This window comes from Pithys albifrons, chromosome 2, assembly GCF_047495875.1.
Source record: "Pithys albifrons albifrons isolate INPA30051 chromosome 2, PitAlb_v1, whole genome shotgun sequence".
Lineage (NCBI taxonomy): Eukaryota > Metazoa > Chordata > Aves > Passeriformes > Thamnophilidae > Pithys > Pithys albifrons.
In genome coordinates, this window is record NC_092459.1 from 25,379,159 (window position 1) to 25,396,505 (window position 17,347).

Sequence of the window (17,347 nt, forward strand, 5' to 3'; positions counted from 1 at the left end):
CAAGAAGCTTAGCTCAAGATATGGGTTGCATCAACACAGGAGATAAGAACACTCAGATATTTACTATGATGGATGTATGCTCAAAAGTGTAGTTCATTCACTTTTCTGTTTTTTGAGCAAAGAACTGTGATGATTATTTGACCTCAGAAATTGACACAATTGAATGGTCCTCCAAAGAGTTCTTAGTGAATAGATCAGCTTCCTAAAAATGAAAATCCAAAATAATTCTGTTGAGCATTTTGTGATGCTATTCTGTCTTCCAGTATGACTGTTGAATACTGAAGCAATACTTGGTTTGTGATTGCAGATTTACTTGACCACTATGTAAATTAAAAGGAAGGATGACTAAAGTGTTGCTGAGAGTTCTGAAAACGATGGTGGATAGTGACATCAAAAAGAGGGAGATAACATTAAAAGACATTTGAACTGCACTATCTTTAAAAGTGAAGATAGCTTGTGACAAAATAAAATGCAGCTGAACAAAACTCCAGTTAAGTTCACATAGATAATGCAAATGATCTCACATGAATTTTTAATAAAATTAACCATGCACTTAGAAGAAAATGTGGAAATCTGCAGTATTAAAATTTAATCAATATTTCCATATTTGCATATTTCTTTTGCTGTTTTAATTTTCTTGAAAAAATTGTTTTATAGTGTTGCCAGTGGTGATCCATGTCACAGAAGATGCCATAGTGTCAGTAACAAGTGTGTATTCCAGCAGGAACATTCTTACTGCATTGATGGCTACTTCACACAGAAGGGAACTACTTAAATGGGAATGAATAAACATAAAAGGCTAATAACACAGCAGGACTTGTTTTTTGCACCACCTTGTGTAGTTAAAACCAGCTATTTCATTATGCTAATCATTTAATTCCATCTGTTGAAATCCTGCCAGCCACATGTCTAACCTAATGACAGAATTTGTACTTCAGTGTCATTCACATGTCTACCATGCCTATGAATTTCTTCCCATCCATAATGCTATGGTTGTATAAAATAAACTGTAATACATATCAAAATGGTGGGTGAAACATGCCAATGGAGAAGTTGTATCTCCTTAGAAGAAGTGAGACTGTATTTAAAAAAAAAAAGTGCACTTAATTTCTTATCCAGAAAAGCATATTTACAAGATAACGTCTCAAGGAAAAAGTTAATACATAGTGAACCAGGAAAAGCCTATTCTCATGTATGTCTGAAATATTTACTCAGTGCACAAGAAAGACTGCTAAAAATACACCGTGTCTGCACAAAACTAGCTTTCTTGTGAATACACGTATTTGCATAATGACAGGGCATTTTCTATAATTACTTGAATTTGTAAGCTGTACAACCATCACTTAACATATTTTGTATAAGTTTTCTGGGCATTTAGTTCAACAGGGAAAGAGGTTAGCAAGTGTATGACTAGAATCTTCAGTCTGCTATATTATCTGCCTATATTTCTGTAGTTATGCATTAAGCCTTTGGAGAATGTTCATTTCGGACACAGAGATGCTCTGCTCAGACTACACCCAAGTGACTGTTGTAGACCTCTCTTGTAGTCACACTTTCCTCAATTCTGAAGAAACTCTTTCATGGCCTGTACCAGGCAGTAGATGGTTAGAGACAGGTGTCTCCTGCTACCAGCTAGTAAAACTGCTCTGTAAACTCCCAATGCAATGTATGCTGCTGCTGCAGGTGTTGCTTTGGCAACAATGTGAGCTTAGCTCTTAAAAATGTTCCTGTTCAGTTATCATTTTGGCAGATGGCCAGCTTTCTTCCTGAGGAGAAAGACAAAATGGCTGAGGCTGAACTTGAGCCATGTTGCTAGTAGAGATGCAATGAACATGGGTAGAATAAAATTTGCATTTCCAACCACACAATTAGAGGGAGAAAGGAATCTGCCACTTGCATCATTCAAGAAGGCTGTTTAATTATGGTGAAGAACATGTTCCTTTTGCAAATAAGTATCTCTCCAGCAGAGGGTTTTATCAAACTTCCTGAAGTCTCCCTAGTACTGAAATTCAGCCATTAATACATTGGGATTTTGTAAGACAAGAAAAGACAAAGAGCATTGTTCTTTGTCAGCGTTAAAGGGTACTTCAAATAAATGTGTTATTAAGGTCAAAATAAAATCTAACCCCCAAAATTTTCCTTTTAAATAAAGGTGTTGATTTTTATGATAACTTTACTACATATATACATGAACATATACACAGAGTAAGCTCCTCCAGATTATCTGTACTGAAGTTTAGGTACAGCTGGCTGATGTTCTAAAGTGCACAATGTCACCTGCTGTGTGTCTAAATCAAAGATTTAAAGAGCTGATTAAAACATTAGTAAACTTTTTAACCTTTTGTTTTTGTGTATAAAAAAGAAAGAAAGAGACTTTTTTACATGGGCAGGTAGTGATAGAGCATGTTTAGTTTAGGGGTTAGGAAGAAATGCTTTACTCAGAGGGGAGTGGGACACTGGAACAGGTTACTTAGAGAAGTTGTGAATACCCCATTTTTGGAAGTGTTCAAGGACAGGTTCAGTGGGGCTCCTCAACACAAGAGAGACATGGAACTCCAGCAGTGGGTCCAATGGAGAGCAACAAAGATGATTAAGGTACTGGAACATCTCTCTTAAGAGGAAAGACTGAGGCAGCTTGGCCTATTGAGACTCAAAGAGATGGCTGAGAAGGACCTCATCAATAAGCATCTGAAGGGAGGGTGTTAAGAGGATGGATCCAGGCTCTTCTTGGTGGTGCCAAGCAATAAAATAAGAGGAAACAGGAAGAAACTGATGCACAGGAAGTTCTACCTGAAAATGAGGAATCATTTCTTTACTGTGTGGGTGATCACTCAGTGAAACACATTGCCCAGAGAGGTTGTGGAGTCTACCTCACAGGATGTGTTCAAAACTATCTGGATGCAATCCCGTGCCATGTGCTCTGGGATGACCCTGCTTAAGCAGGGAGGTTGGACCAGATGATCCAATGTGGTCCCTTCCAACCTTACCCATTCTGTGATTCTGTGATTCACATCCTGTCTCCTGTTCTAACCCCCATGATGATAAGGGAGAAAGGCTAGGCAGGAAGGAGTTGGAAAATCTGGCAATATATCAGATAGTATTCCTGAATCAAGGAGGTGAAAGGATGCATTCCATACCTAGGAAAGGATTGGTTCATCATAGGATTCAGGACACTTCCCCGTGTGAGTGGAAAAAACTGGCTCTAAACTGTATATCATGATGGCATTCTAACACCATCCCAATTTACTTTCCCTTGTTTGGGTTTTCAAACAGACCAAGGCTGTGAGATGTATTTCCTGCAGCATTTTCTTACTATCTTCATAAGTCTGGATTAGTTGAAAGCTTTTATTTGTCTGTATTTATCACATAATTCTCAAAAGACTGATGCTGCTACATTTTAAATAGAGCTGTATATCGTAACTCCCATAGTTTTATTGATTACTGTGCTTTCACATTCAGTTTATGGTGTGTTTGAACAAGTGCAAGGTTCAGAGTGTGGCCTATGATTAATAACTTCTAAGAGCTTTCTCTAGAAAATTCAGTGAGTAAAGAATCTAAGTTAATGAAATGTATTAGTAGTAAATGGCAAGATAATGCATGAGAAAACTGATGAGTGCAGAATTAATCTAATCATAATGATGCTAAATGCTTTCAGAGAAGTACCACTATTTGGAAATGCTTATCTTGGCTGAAATTCAGTCTTTGATAACCTTTACAATAACATGATCTATCAGTGCTTGTAAGCCTTCAAAAAGTATATTGAAGAGGCTCTGTCCTCTTGATTAGTGCTTTATGCCCCCTAGGTTATTCAGTATATTGCTTGAAAGATACAAAGTCAAACCAATAGAAACGTCTGAAATAAACACATAGATCCACTTTCTTCAGGGGAATTAATGTGAACAGGGAACAAAGATGAATAAAACAACAGAAATTTACAAACTTTAAAATTAGATGAATATTCTTTAAAAACTAAATAATGAATGTATGTCATGTGCCTAATGGTAAATGATAATGGTAAATGTTAAATATTTAACATTTAACATCCTCTTTCATATCACATAGATCATAGAATGGCCTGGGTGGGAAGGGACCTCAAAGATCATTACTTTCAACCTCTCTGCCATGGACACCTTACTAGACCAGGGTACTCAGCACTTTATTCAACCTAACCTTAAACACTCCCAAGGATGCAGCATCCACAACTTGTCTGGGCAACACGTTCCAGTGCTTCCATACCCTCACAATAAAGATTTTTTTTCAATATCTGATCCAAACCTATTCTCAGTTTAAATCCATTCATCCTTGTCTTTTCACTGCATGCTCCCAGAAAAAGTCCCTTTCTATCTTCTCTTGTGGGCTCCCTTCAGGTGTTGGAAGGCTGCAAGTAGCCTTCTCTCTTGTCCCATATGAACAACCCCAACTCTCTCAGCTTTTCCTCACAGGAGAGGTGCTCCATCCCTCTAATCATTCTTGGTGGCTTCGTCTGGACAAGTCAATGTGCTTTCTGTGCTGGGGACCCCAGAGCTGAATGCAGTACTGCAGATAGAGTGTCATCAGGGTGGAGTAGAGGGGCAGAATCATCATGTTATGGTATTTCAAAGTTATTATACATGTAAACAGTGACATTCAGAAAACATTGACATCTGCACTGCCTCCAGTTTATGCCTTCATTTTTTAATGTACCATTTTTAATGTCTACTTTTTCAAAAATAAAATTCAGGAGCCCTGAACTGAAGATTAGATATATTTTCTGAATATCAAGAAAATCTGTTGTGGTTCAGATTTTGTACCCACATATTCATAGCAATGTACAGAATATATTAGTCACCATTTGTTTCAGAAAATTAATTTATTTTTAACATGTAAAGGTACTTTTTTTTTTTACTTCCAATGATAAGACTTAATATAATAATTTAAAACTTGTATTTTAAAATCAGTGTATGCAGTATTTAGTACTGGAAATTTCGATTATTCATTTATTTCTCCAGATAAACTCTTATTTTACAACAAAGTAGTTATGTAAATATCCATAAATATATGTGTGTGTATAAATATATATATTTATACACACACATATATATATATAGTCTTTCTGGTGCCAGTTTTCATCAGAGGATTTTACTGTAGGAATTATAAGAAAAGGAGATGTCTAAAATTATTTACTGAAAGAAAATGCAGGATTCTTCTACTTCCTGCCAGTTATTGTTGATCTTCTGTTTGAAGGGTAGATGCAGCTTGGAGTGGATTTTCTTTATTGTTTTGAAGCAGTTGGCTCTGAGTCTAAAGAAAACATCATGCTGAGCTACCAGGAGCTGCATTCAATCTCATTTGAAAGCAGGTTATGCATTTATCTTTGCTCTCAATTTCTGAATAATCTCAGCAATGTGTACCACATATGCTGCTTCAGGCCTCTGGAAGGACTCATACTGGTAGCATCCCTTAACATACTTATCTTATTAGAGGTCTGGGCTTGTCTTTCTTTTACCTCAGTTTCTAAGTTTCCACACTTGCCAAGATGAGGAAATTGAGAAGTCTGCCTATGTCTTTAACATGGAAATTTTTTTTGAATTTTTTTTTTGGTAGTAAAACTCAGTATTCCTTTCAAAACAAAGTAGAAAATCACATGATCACTGCAAATTCTGTCATTGTATCTCATACAGTATCCACAGACAAAACCAATTGAACTGTCAGAACAATACTCAGAACAGATTTTACAGTGTTGTCATCTTCAACACAAGTTCCATTACAGAGAATGCAATCTGGGAAGCTATTTAGATACTATCCCCAAAGATGTCTATTGTTCTGTATCAGTCAGTGACATATTCAACTTACTACCCAAAAAGCCCTCAAAATTAGGGAAGCATTGATTTTTACTTTTAAGTCTTTTGTTTCTGTGCCGTACATCAACCAAAGAGGAAAAAGAGAATTAAGAGCAGCAAATTGTAATTTACGTATACATGCTTGATATATAGTATTCATTCACACAGCTCTAAAGAACAAATTCAGGGAGGAGATTGTAAATTGGGGGCCACTAAAACATTACACAGATTATTCCATTTGTCTCAGTTTGCTTGGAGAACAATTGTAACAGTGATAATCAACCAAAGTGGTATGATATTATTATTTGATTTATTCTACTGATTAAAAAAAGTGCTAACTTGTCAGGAAAGTGCAATGGCTGTTGTAGTGCTTACAAAAGCAAAGATATTAAAGGTGTCAGTGGCCTTGGGTGCTTTAGTAACTGGAAGAAGATTAATATTATGTTTACCTTTAAGAAGAAAATGTGGGACACTATAAGCCAATCAGCTTCATCTCTGTCCCTGAAAAGGTCATGGGCATGGCTTATTGGAACCCATTTCCAAATATATAAAGACATAAAGTTAATTAGGGGCATTTAACAAGTAATTATGAAGAGCAAACATTGCTTGACCAACTGGTTTGTATTCTGTGATGAAAACAGTAGATCTACTTATGATGAGACAGTGAAGGGATTTAATTTATTTTGACTTCAGCTAGATTTTCAACACTATATCCCAAAACATTCTCATTTGGAAAATATGAGCTAGACCATCAGAATATTAGGTAAGTTTAAAATGAGCTGGACTTTCAGGCTTACAGGGCAGTAACCAGTGGCTTGACATGTAGCTGATGGCTGGTAGAGTGGAACACATCAGGTATTGATACTGGTCAACATCCTTCTCAGCAATCTTGGTTACAAGTATTTATTATTCAATGAAACTAAATACAGCACAAAGTTGGGTCTGGAAGGAGAGGTTACACACTGCACAGCACCCAGAGTTGATACACTTGAGGGCTGGATGCACAGAAGCTTCACAATACTCAGTAAGAGGGACTGCAAAGCTTTGTGGTTGAGGCAGAGTGAGCCCATGCAATAACATGCAACTTCTTGGAATATTACAAAGATAGTGGCAATTAATTCTATTTGCACAATGACAGAAGGACCAAAAGTCACAGACAGTGAGAAGGAAGGTTCAAGTTGGGCATTTGGAAAACATTTTCAGGGACACAATAGAATTCCCTTCTTTGTAGACTTTCAATGTTTTTATAGACAAAGCCATGACCTGAATCCAGCACTGACAACAATTCTACTGTAAGTCAGAGGCTGGAATAGAAGATCAGTTGTAGAGGTATCTTCAAGTCAAGATTTCTATGATTCTATTATAATTTCCTCTCTTTGTTTCATAAGATTTTTAGACCCCTTATTGGCAATGCAATGAAAAAGACTTTTAAGAGCATCAGGTTCAGACACAAAGCTCACACTGACAAGTTCACCACTAAATCATGTCTCTAAGCATCACATCTGCACATTGCCTAAATACCTCCAGGGATGGTGACTCAATCACTTCCCTGGGCAACCTGTTTCAATGTTTAACAATCCTTTCCATGAAAAAAATATTATTACTGCCAGTACAAACCTAAATGCAACTTATGGCCATTTCCTCTAGTTCTATTGCTTATTACTTGAGAAAAGAGACCAACCCCCACCTTACTACAACCTCCTTTTAGAGTGATGAGGTCCTCTGAGCCTTGTTTTCCCCAGGCTAAATAACCCCATCTCCCTCAGCTGCTCCTCATCAGACTTGTGTTCCAGACCCTTCACCAGCTTCATTGCTATTTTTTGACACTTTCCAGCACATCAATGTCTTATTTTTTGTCATGAGCCCAATACTGAACAGACGATTCAAGGTGCAACCTCACCAGTGCCACATACAGGGCAAAGACCCCTTCCCTAATCTTGCTGACAATACTAGTTCTGATACAACCTAGGATGCCATTGGCCCTCTTGGCCACGTGGGCACACTGCTGGCTGATCTACAGATGGCTGTCAACCAACATCACCAGGTCATTTTCCACTGGGCAGTTGGTTCCACTATCAACTGCTTTTAACATTAAAGATGGAGGCAAAGAGGGCATCAAGCATCTCAGCCTTGTGCTTATCTGTTGTCATTATGTTTCCCCCCCACATCCTATAAAGTATGGAGATTCTCTTTATCCCTCCTTTTTTTGCCAGTACCTTTATTGAAACATTTTTTTGTTGTCTTTTACAGCACCAGCCAGATTAAGTTCCACTTGGACTTCTGGAACTTCCAGTTTTCTCCTTTTGTAATCTCACAACATAGAAACATCATAGAATGATTTGGGTTGGAGTGGGACCTTGAAGATTACCTACTTCCAATCTCTCTGTTGTGGGCAGGGACACCTTCAACTGGACCAGGTAGACTACATCCTTGTAGACCTCCTGAGTTGCCTGCCATTATTTCCAAACTCTCTTGAGTTCCAACCACAGCTCTCTGTTCATCCAATCTGTCCTTCACCACTGGCTTGTTTTTCAGCACATGCATGGTATGAGACAGTCTATTTTATTACAATTATGAATAAACCCCAAAATTTTTCCATACCTCACATCAAGTGGAAATAAAAATAGTTGCTAAATATATTGCCATTTATAGAAAACTGAATTTCTACCACTGCCAAATTTTTCCCACCATCTCATTTTTATGTTGTCATTCAATCAGATTGTATCAGAAAAATCCTATACAGTGCCTAATGTAGGATTCCCATTGGAGAGAATTTCAGGAAACAAGCCTGTAGAGTGGTGGAATTACCCACCAGAAAAGTATAAATTTAATTGATCATATAAAACTGGTTTTTTTGCTAAACCTGGCAAGACCTAGAGTGAAAAACAGATGTTTCTCATTTTTTTTCCTGGTGCATGCGACCTCTCCAGAGAATGTATTTAATATAAAACCAAGGCATTGCCCAAGATACATTGTATACTGTTTTTTTTAAAGTTTACCATCCTAGAATAACCTCAGTGTTTGCATTGCCAATGTAGTACCTAGAGTCCCCATCTTAATTTCTTAATCTAGCCAGCTGCAGATATTTAAAACTGTCAAGAGATTTACAAAATGTAATACAAAACAAATTGAAGTTGTTACTAGTGTGCAAGTAAAAGTCAGATAGAAAATTGGTTTATATCTTACAATGTTGTGGTTTAAAAATCCTTTAACCTTCTCTAAGCCTTGGACCAAACATCACTAAACAGATGGAAGGAATAAATTTAGGAAATACCCATTTGCTGATGAAAAAAAATCAAACACAGACAAAGAATTGCTTTTACTTTTTCAGTAAATGTCATGAGTATTTATCAAACTGGAAGAGGACATTTTCAGAAGTGGAATGGGTTGTAAAGAACCAGACTTTAGAATAGTCTCAGAGAATCTTGCTGATTACCACAGTCTCTTCCATCTTTTTTGGCTGTTTGCATGTTTGGGGTTTTTTTTTGTTTTGTTTTGGTTTTCTGTGTGTGTGTTTTTGGGGTTTTTTAATTGTTGGTTTTGTTTTGGGGTTTTTTTGGGTTTTTTGGGGTTTTTTTTGTCGTTTTTGCTACCCTTTTCAAATTAGTGTAATATTTTGAATAAAAATAATTATGTTCATTCTATCAGACCACTGGCAGTGAAGAATTATGTCTTCTGTTCCCTACTTTCATAACTTTGCAAGCCACCAAGTTCTGTTGGTCTTCTACATTTAGTTGGAATGCAAAGGTGGCCAAGTCCTGAGGTCTTTCTCTTCTCTCTCTTTATTATCTGAGAGAAAACAGCAATTATCTTTCTTACTGTAAGAACATCACAAGAAGACTGTTGGTGAGAAATAAGAAAAATAATAGGAGTACTTAGTAGGAACCAAAGCATCTAATGTACATGTTCCCTATTGCTCACTGAGAACAATACAGAGCACCTCCAATTCTGCGGGAATCTTTCAGGGACACATGTCCAGAATGACTAATACTTGTTTTGGATAAGCTGAGTTCTGGAAGAATCAAAAAAGGGAGATGTATACAGAAATATACGTGACTTACACAACACTATTAACAGATCGTACTTGTGACAAATGAGCAAATTTTAATGGTAAATGTGAAAGAAATCTTGGGAGGGTTTCGACATTTTATGGGATACAGAAATATCCATATTTAATGTAAAAGTGTTTTAAAATAATCTTTTGGAAAGATCTTAAAGTTATGCTTCAGGGCAATGACTACCTCCAACTAGATAAACTGACACCTGTATGTGGAGGTAGATAAAGAACTGGGGGAAAAAATGTTTTCCTACCAAGTTCTTCGGACATTCCTCTGAAGTCTGGTTACAGTACAAGATCAGGCAGAGAACAAAATGAAGCTAAAGTCTGATAGAAAAAAACCACATTTTATTATTATTCTGGGCTTCAAAAATGACCAATTTACCTGAATAACACCCTCGCTTCCTATTCTTTTGCCCTTGCCCACACCCTTGCCCATCTCTAAAAAGTCTCAATCTGTACAGCTGAATGACAATGTGAACCTGTTCTAAAATAAGAAAATTAAAAATTTAAAAAGTTCCAGTGAACCTTTTTTTTCAGATCTACCTAATTTTCTTCTTTTTAAATGCAGGGCACAACAGAACTAAATAGCCATAAGCTGCAGTGTAATGTTTTAAATAAATCTCAATAACTTATAAATCTATCACAGAACTTGTGAAAATTCTGTTATTTTGGGCAATGACCTGAGATAGACTGTCCTTCAGATTCTTTATGCTGCCAATGTCTATGGACAAGTGAATGCAGCTTAGAAAAAGCCTTTCTTACACAGACAAGTTAAAACTAATACTTTTATATTGGTGTTAACAAATAATATTTTCCTTTGTTTGGTTTTTTTTTTGTATTTCTTGTAACTATTTTTGTTGTAAAAAATTGAACACATAGATTTAATTATTCAAAATACCCTCAAGGATTTTAGTAAACTTTTATCTTGGGATCTGAGCTAGCAGTTTTTATATGAAGCACAGCCCTTTTATTTTACTTGAGGGCTGTCACTCAAGATACAAAGTAATAAATTTCTTTTGTTTGCAAAATGTCAGTAGTTTTGAACTCTGCAAAACAGGAAGGGATTTAAAACAATAACATATTAAACATTTTCAACTGCCACATTATATGACTTGTTAATTGAATACAACCAAACACAGAACTCTTATTTTTAAATGATGTAAACTCTATGACAGATTTATTGCTAGTTTTGTCAAAAATCACTATAAAACAAAAAGTAAGTTTACTGTTAACATTATATGTGTCATTTGTATACATGTGCTCAGAACATACATACTAGAGAAAAAAAGAAAAAAGAATGCCACATATCAAAGTTTTGAAGACAATAACAGCAAAAATATCAAAAGTGATGTGTCTTTGAATCCCTTGTGCAATATGCTTTAGTAGTCCATATGGTATGCTGAATAAATAAGCAGCATATTATATATTAAAGCACTGTGAAATTTTAAATCTTTTTCCAGGTGTTGCATTTTACTTGGGAATTCATGTTTTGTGTAGCATTCAATTAAATATTCCCCGTGTATGACTTGTAAAAAATGAAATGTTCTGTTACAGGTACATTCCCACCTGTTCAGTCACTGCATCTTGTATAATGGGGATGTGAACATGATTCCCACTAGCTATTTTTATTTGGCTTTTGTGTCATAAAGTCAGAAAACAACTTAGCTAGAAAAACAAAAACATAACCCCAAACCAATATATACATAGGGTAGAGGCATTCTGTGTCTATTCAGGCAATGAATTTTTAAACGGTTTCCTTAAAAAATAGAATATAACAATTGACAATAGCTATGTAGATGTAAGGTTTGAAATGATTTTATTCTGGGACTGGGCAGATGGGTGATTTGTATTAGATTTGTGTTTTGCTTTGGGGTGTGCTTTTTCCTACTAGATTTTAGTGCCTCATTTCCAGACACTGCTGTCTGCATTTTTTGAGACAATGCTAATTCTCTAGCAGATTTCACTTTATTGTTGTATGTTAGAACTCTAAAACAGTAAGGAGAGTAGGTAATTTTAACTAGATGGAGTACTGCCATTGTAAATATCACTAGTAAAAGGCAATAAGATAGAACATGCATTATTAAAAAAAATAGCCATTTGGGGAGATTGTCCTGTTTTCTTAATGCCTTGCCTTTCTTCATGCTCCACTTTTGAAGCTTATAAACATTTTCAATTTTTCCTGTTTCTCTTTTATTTTTTAATTGGCAAGATGCTTCTGTAGGTATTTAAAATTGTTTGATATAATGTTTGAATATCACTACATATATCCACTTTACTAACAGTATGACAATTTTTCTCTAGGAGACAGCTATTCTATCAGGCATATTACACACATTAAACATCTTTAGACACATTATTTATTTGGTTTACATAGTTATTTCAAATCCTGTGATCTTGACCTTCTGGTAAATTTGCTAATACAGGCACAACCTTTCTAAAATTGACATGTTGGTCTTTATGGCCATGTTAGAATTCTTTACCTTTCATTCACCAGCATACAAAAAGAGCAACACATCAATTTGATATTCTTCTCCAAAATATTTCTAAAATAATTCAGAACAAAAATTCACTTAGAGAATTTTTTTTCAGTTACATATTAACCTTTTTTAGATTACAGCTCTTTTTATAGCTGAAAGTGTAGACACATGTTAAAGCTAACTGCAAATTTAGTTAATTAAATTAATCTTTAATTTTCTCAGTAGCTAGCAAATAAAGATTACAATGGACTTTTTTCCTTTATAAGCTTGTCACATAAGTAAGAGATATGCAGGAATGATGTGCATTTGTAATATACTATTTCATTTGATAGTGTTACAGTTACTATTTTTCACATGATAATGGTCATTATAAAATGTAATAAAAAATTTGAAATCATTAACATAACGACCTATTCTTATTGATCTGACACTAAGAATGGGATTTTGATTAAATAAAAAAGTGTGATGTAATGAAAAATAATGCATATATATTGGTTTATATGCTTACATATATAAACTAATGATATGTGGAGTGGTATAGGCACATGTTAGCATGCCAAGTTTATATAACCATTCTCCATGGAAACTACAGTTTCAAGATAAATCAACTTAAGAATAAAACTGAAACACCTGTGTTTCCTGTTATGGGAGTTGTTATTGGAGGAATAGAGAAGGAGAAAGCAAACATGCCACTCTATAAATCACAGAGTACCCCATAGCCTGGATACTGTATGTACGTCTTATCCCATTGTGTTAGTAAAGACAAAACAGAAATTAAAAAGCCTTGAAAAACGGCTGCAAGGATGATCAAAAGTTTACAATGGCTTCTTCAGTAGGGAGGACTGGGAAAGCTAGAAACTTTTACCCTAGAAAGGAAGGGGCTTGGGGCATAATGGCAGTGGCCCACAAAAACAGGGAAAGGATGGCCTGGAGTCATCTTTTCATTCTACTTTTCCACACAAGAAATAGGTGACCTGAGATAAAGCTGCCAGAAGCTGTGGTTAAAATTTTAAAAGAGGGAGATATATTTTCATGCCACAGGCTAGACCTGTGGGTCTGTTTGCTAGAGCATATTGTCACAGAATAGATGGTATGAGCCGGGATCTTTGGAGATTGCCTAGTCAAAACCTCCTCCTCAGAGGAATGGTGTATAAATGTTCAAGGGAAGACAGCGTAAGTACTTAGCGACTCACTGACTTCTAGTAAGCAAACCAAGACATACTCAGAAAAAAACCTGTATGAGGGGATATAGGAGAGTACTGGAGGAGAAATACGTGTGCATTTTTCACATTCTTTCCTGGTAATAAATCCCCTTATGGTCACTGCTGGAAGTAGCACATGAGGTTAGGTGGTTCTTGGCTTGAATCTGTACATACATTCTTTTATTTTCATATAATCTAGTACATACACACAATGCAAACACTAAAATATTCATGTTTCACTAAATGTAAAGAACTAGGCAGTCAATCATAAAATGATCAGAACCCATTTCATTATCTGCATATAAATGAAGGGGCATCTGTTTTCACAGATGAAACAGAGTGTACTGCACACATACTCACAGATCATATGAAAGTAGGAACCTATAGTTTTATGACTTGCCATTTTTAAGAGATTCTGATGTTCCAGTGAAGTTGCTTTTTCCATACGATAAAATTACTTTCTTCCTAAATTTATTTTAGTGCTCTGAGGAACTTAGATGCATAGTTCTCTCTAATGGGTACTCTACAACTTTGGTCAGACCCTGCAAACTGTCTGTCAACATCTAAATGAAAAGAAGCTTTTCAGTTAGCAACCTTGAAGAAGAAGCACACCTCTTCTGTTAGCTGGCATATAAGATCTGAGTGAGTCTCAAAATGAATACTTAACCATTAAGTCACTTTTTGAGTTGGTAGGGCACATAGCCAAGTAAATGTTGCCCTTGTTAAGCCTTTTGAAATTTAGGAGAGCCTTTGATTGTTGCCTGGAGGTATAGTTGACATGAACAGCTTCAAAGAATAGTTCTATTTCCTTTGGGATGAAGGACTGCATGTACAGTACTGATAAAAGACATTTCTGTTTAAAAAACTTTAAATAGTGGCAAATAGATAGAGGCATCATGTTTTGTTTTTTCATCTATTTGAATAGAAAGTCATAGGGAAAATGATAATGCAGTAATAGTTGGAGTCATTCACCATGTTTTCTATCATTGATGCTGGCCAAATTTCTGTCTTAGTTTTCAAGGTGGACTCCATCATCCCACCAGTTGATGTATTTGCCAGCTTCCCAATGGATTAATTCCATTTTCTAAGGACAATTTGTTACTGAGACATGAAAAGCCTAATTGTTTCAAAATGTGGCTGCATCCATGGTAAGTAGTGTTTCTTCATGAGAGAACTATATTTTTTAAAAATTTAAATCTGAAATACCTTGCAATTTAAATATATAGCTATCACTTACCAAAGCCTAACCAACTTGGATTCTTAAAAATAAGTTTTTGGATACAGTTTCCTAGGTTGCCCTACAAGACTGCACTTCTGTGGTCCCCCACAACTATTTGCTTTGTACCAACAACACATTGTTTACTTTTAACATGGTCTAAGACAAATCTTCCTACGTAATCATTTCCTATCCTATGTGCAGTCTGCATACCAGAGCCACAAAGTAATATGTCTTTGAGACTCGTTTTGTGCTCATGCAGTATCTTCACACTTGAATTGATTTAATCCCTTTCCTGGACCCCTGCAGAGGCCCTTGCTAGTTATGAGGCCTGCTGATCCAGAGGGACACCTTGCTCAAACAGATCAAGCAAATTAAAACACAAGGGTACAGGAAACAAGATCCTCTAAAATCTAAACTTTGCTTCCTTATCAGTAGAATACAAGAATAGAAAGGTAGCTATTATAATGAATGTTTAAAAATAATTGCACTTTATTTGGAGGAAATATAGAACTACATCTTATTATTTTACAATTTTCTTCTTGAGCTGAAAGAAAAAAGACTTGATATTTTTTGAATAGTTATTCTGGCCATCACATATTCACTCTTACCTGCCTTTAGAATACAAAAATCAAGGCCATGGACTTGTCTTGTGAGTATAAACTAATCTCATAAAGATGTTGCCAAAAATACTTCAGTTCTGAAATAAATATTGTAGTCAAATATAATCCAAAAAGTGGATTTAAAAAGCACCAGTCCCACTTTCTAAATCCAAGGATAGGATCAAACTTACCTGTGACCCCACACATCTCTAAGATTCACAAACTTAGCTTATACCACTAAACACATTTAAATTTTGAAAAAAATATTAGAGTAGATTGCAAAAGACAGAATGACATCAAAAGTTACCTCTCTTTCCTCTAAAACAAATTTACAAAACCTAAATGTGCTATCATATGCTGAAAAAGTACAATGAAGCTATAATTTTCAAGAACTAATCTAAGTCAAGGAATGCCATAAGACTGTTGACATTATTTTCACCTGATCAGACTGAAAGCACTACTACACAGATAACAACTTCCAAGACAGCGTGACTTCTGAACCTAGTCAGCAGGAAGTACCTGAAATGCACATTTGAAAAAGGCCAGTTGGAAGGGAGGAATATTTTGTTTACTTTTTAAAATCTGAAGCCAAACATGGCAAATGGTCTGGGACCAAAAGATGTCAAAGTGGGAATGAAGCACCTGTGGACTAAATACAATGAAAAAGATCAGAGTAATTTATGTGAACAGTTCCTCTTCCTCAAAATACTTGGAAAATGCTATGAAAAGGCTTCAGAATTCCTATTGCATATTTGCTATGTCAACCATATTTTCATTGTATTGAATTGTCTTCTGAAAGCTCCCCTGAGCTCAATGTTATCTTTATTATTAATTTGCTGATTTATATAGTGTTTATTGTTGTGGCAGCCAGTACCTTTAATTAAGAAAACTGAAATGCAAAGGAAGGCAGGTGGGCATCCTTTCAGATCATAATCTCTTTCCTTAAGCCCTGATTTAGTGGCAGTCTGCCCAGGATAGAACTGAATTACAACTCCCAGCACCCCTCTCATTTCCAATGAGTTGTTTTAATTTTAAACCAAGGGTTTGAAGACTGAAAGATATTTCAGATAACACACAATTCAAGGACTATCCCAAAGGGTATTTTTCATATTCATTTCAAGAAGAAGCCTGTAGGGTTGTTCGTGTAATTGATTCACTCATAATTCAAGGAAAGTTGTACCATTCATTGTACTATTGGGTAAAATATCACATACATCATAGCTGAAGCTGGCAGTGCTGCTCACAGTTAAGGCAGCCTGATACTTGCCTATTACTGGACAATTTTCATTACTTCCTATTTTCTGAGCCAGCCACAATATAGAAACATCCCAGGCCATATTCCCAAAACAAGGAGACTTTGATACATTACTGGATTAATGTCCTTTTGTCGCCAATTCAACAGTGTGTAACAGGCATTACAACTAATTATTCATTTGGATGTTTGTGGTGTTTTGCTATAGTAGGAGCTATTTCTCTCTTCCTTACTTTTCAATTTCACTTTTTCATCCTGCATATCAGTCCTCTTCTCCAGTCTATGCATAAGTGTTCAGACTGCTGAAAGCATGTGGGAAGAATGGTACAAAAGCACTAGGGTTCACATTGTAACATTCACAGTACAGGAGCAAACCTGACTTTATTTATTATCTTTTCATGTTTCTTACTTCCACTTGCACACATTACTTGGAATGGTAGCTGCTGAAGGATAGAAAAGGAGTTGTCTGTCTTCTGAACATATCAACACAAGAGAAAATCAGCTGAAAAAAGTCCTTTCTTCAGACCTCATTAGAAGAAGAAACTGGTATCAAGTATGGCACTTCTGTTTGCAGGATCACAACCATATCATACATCAACCTACCTTATGGTAGTCTTACAACACTCATGAAAACCTTTGTGATCTTGGAAACAATTTCTTTCAAATTCCCTGACTCTGGTTGAATGAACTCCTCCTGATGGTCAATGCTGGGCTAATAG

General features: G+C 35.8%; 1 protein-coding gene across 1 annotated transcript in view; it reads right to left on the bottom strand.

Annotated features, from left to right (window-relative positions):
• EYS (eyes shut homolog) overlaps nt 1-17,347 on the bottom strand; it is a 782,127-nt gene that overhangs the window by 413,197 nt on the left and 351,583 nt on the right. The gene's annotated exons all lie outside the window — the stretch shown is intronic.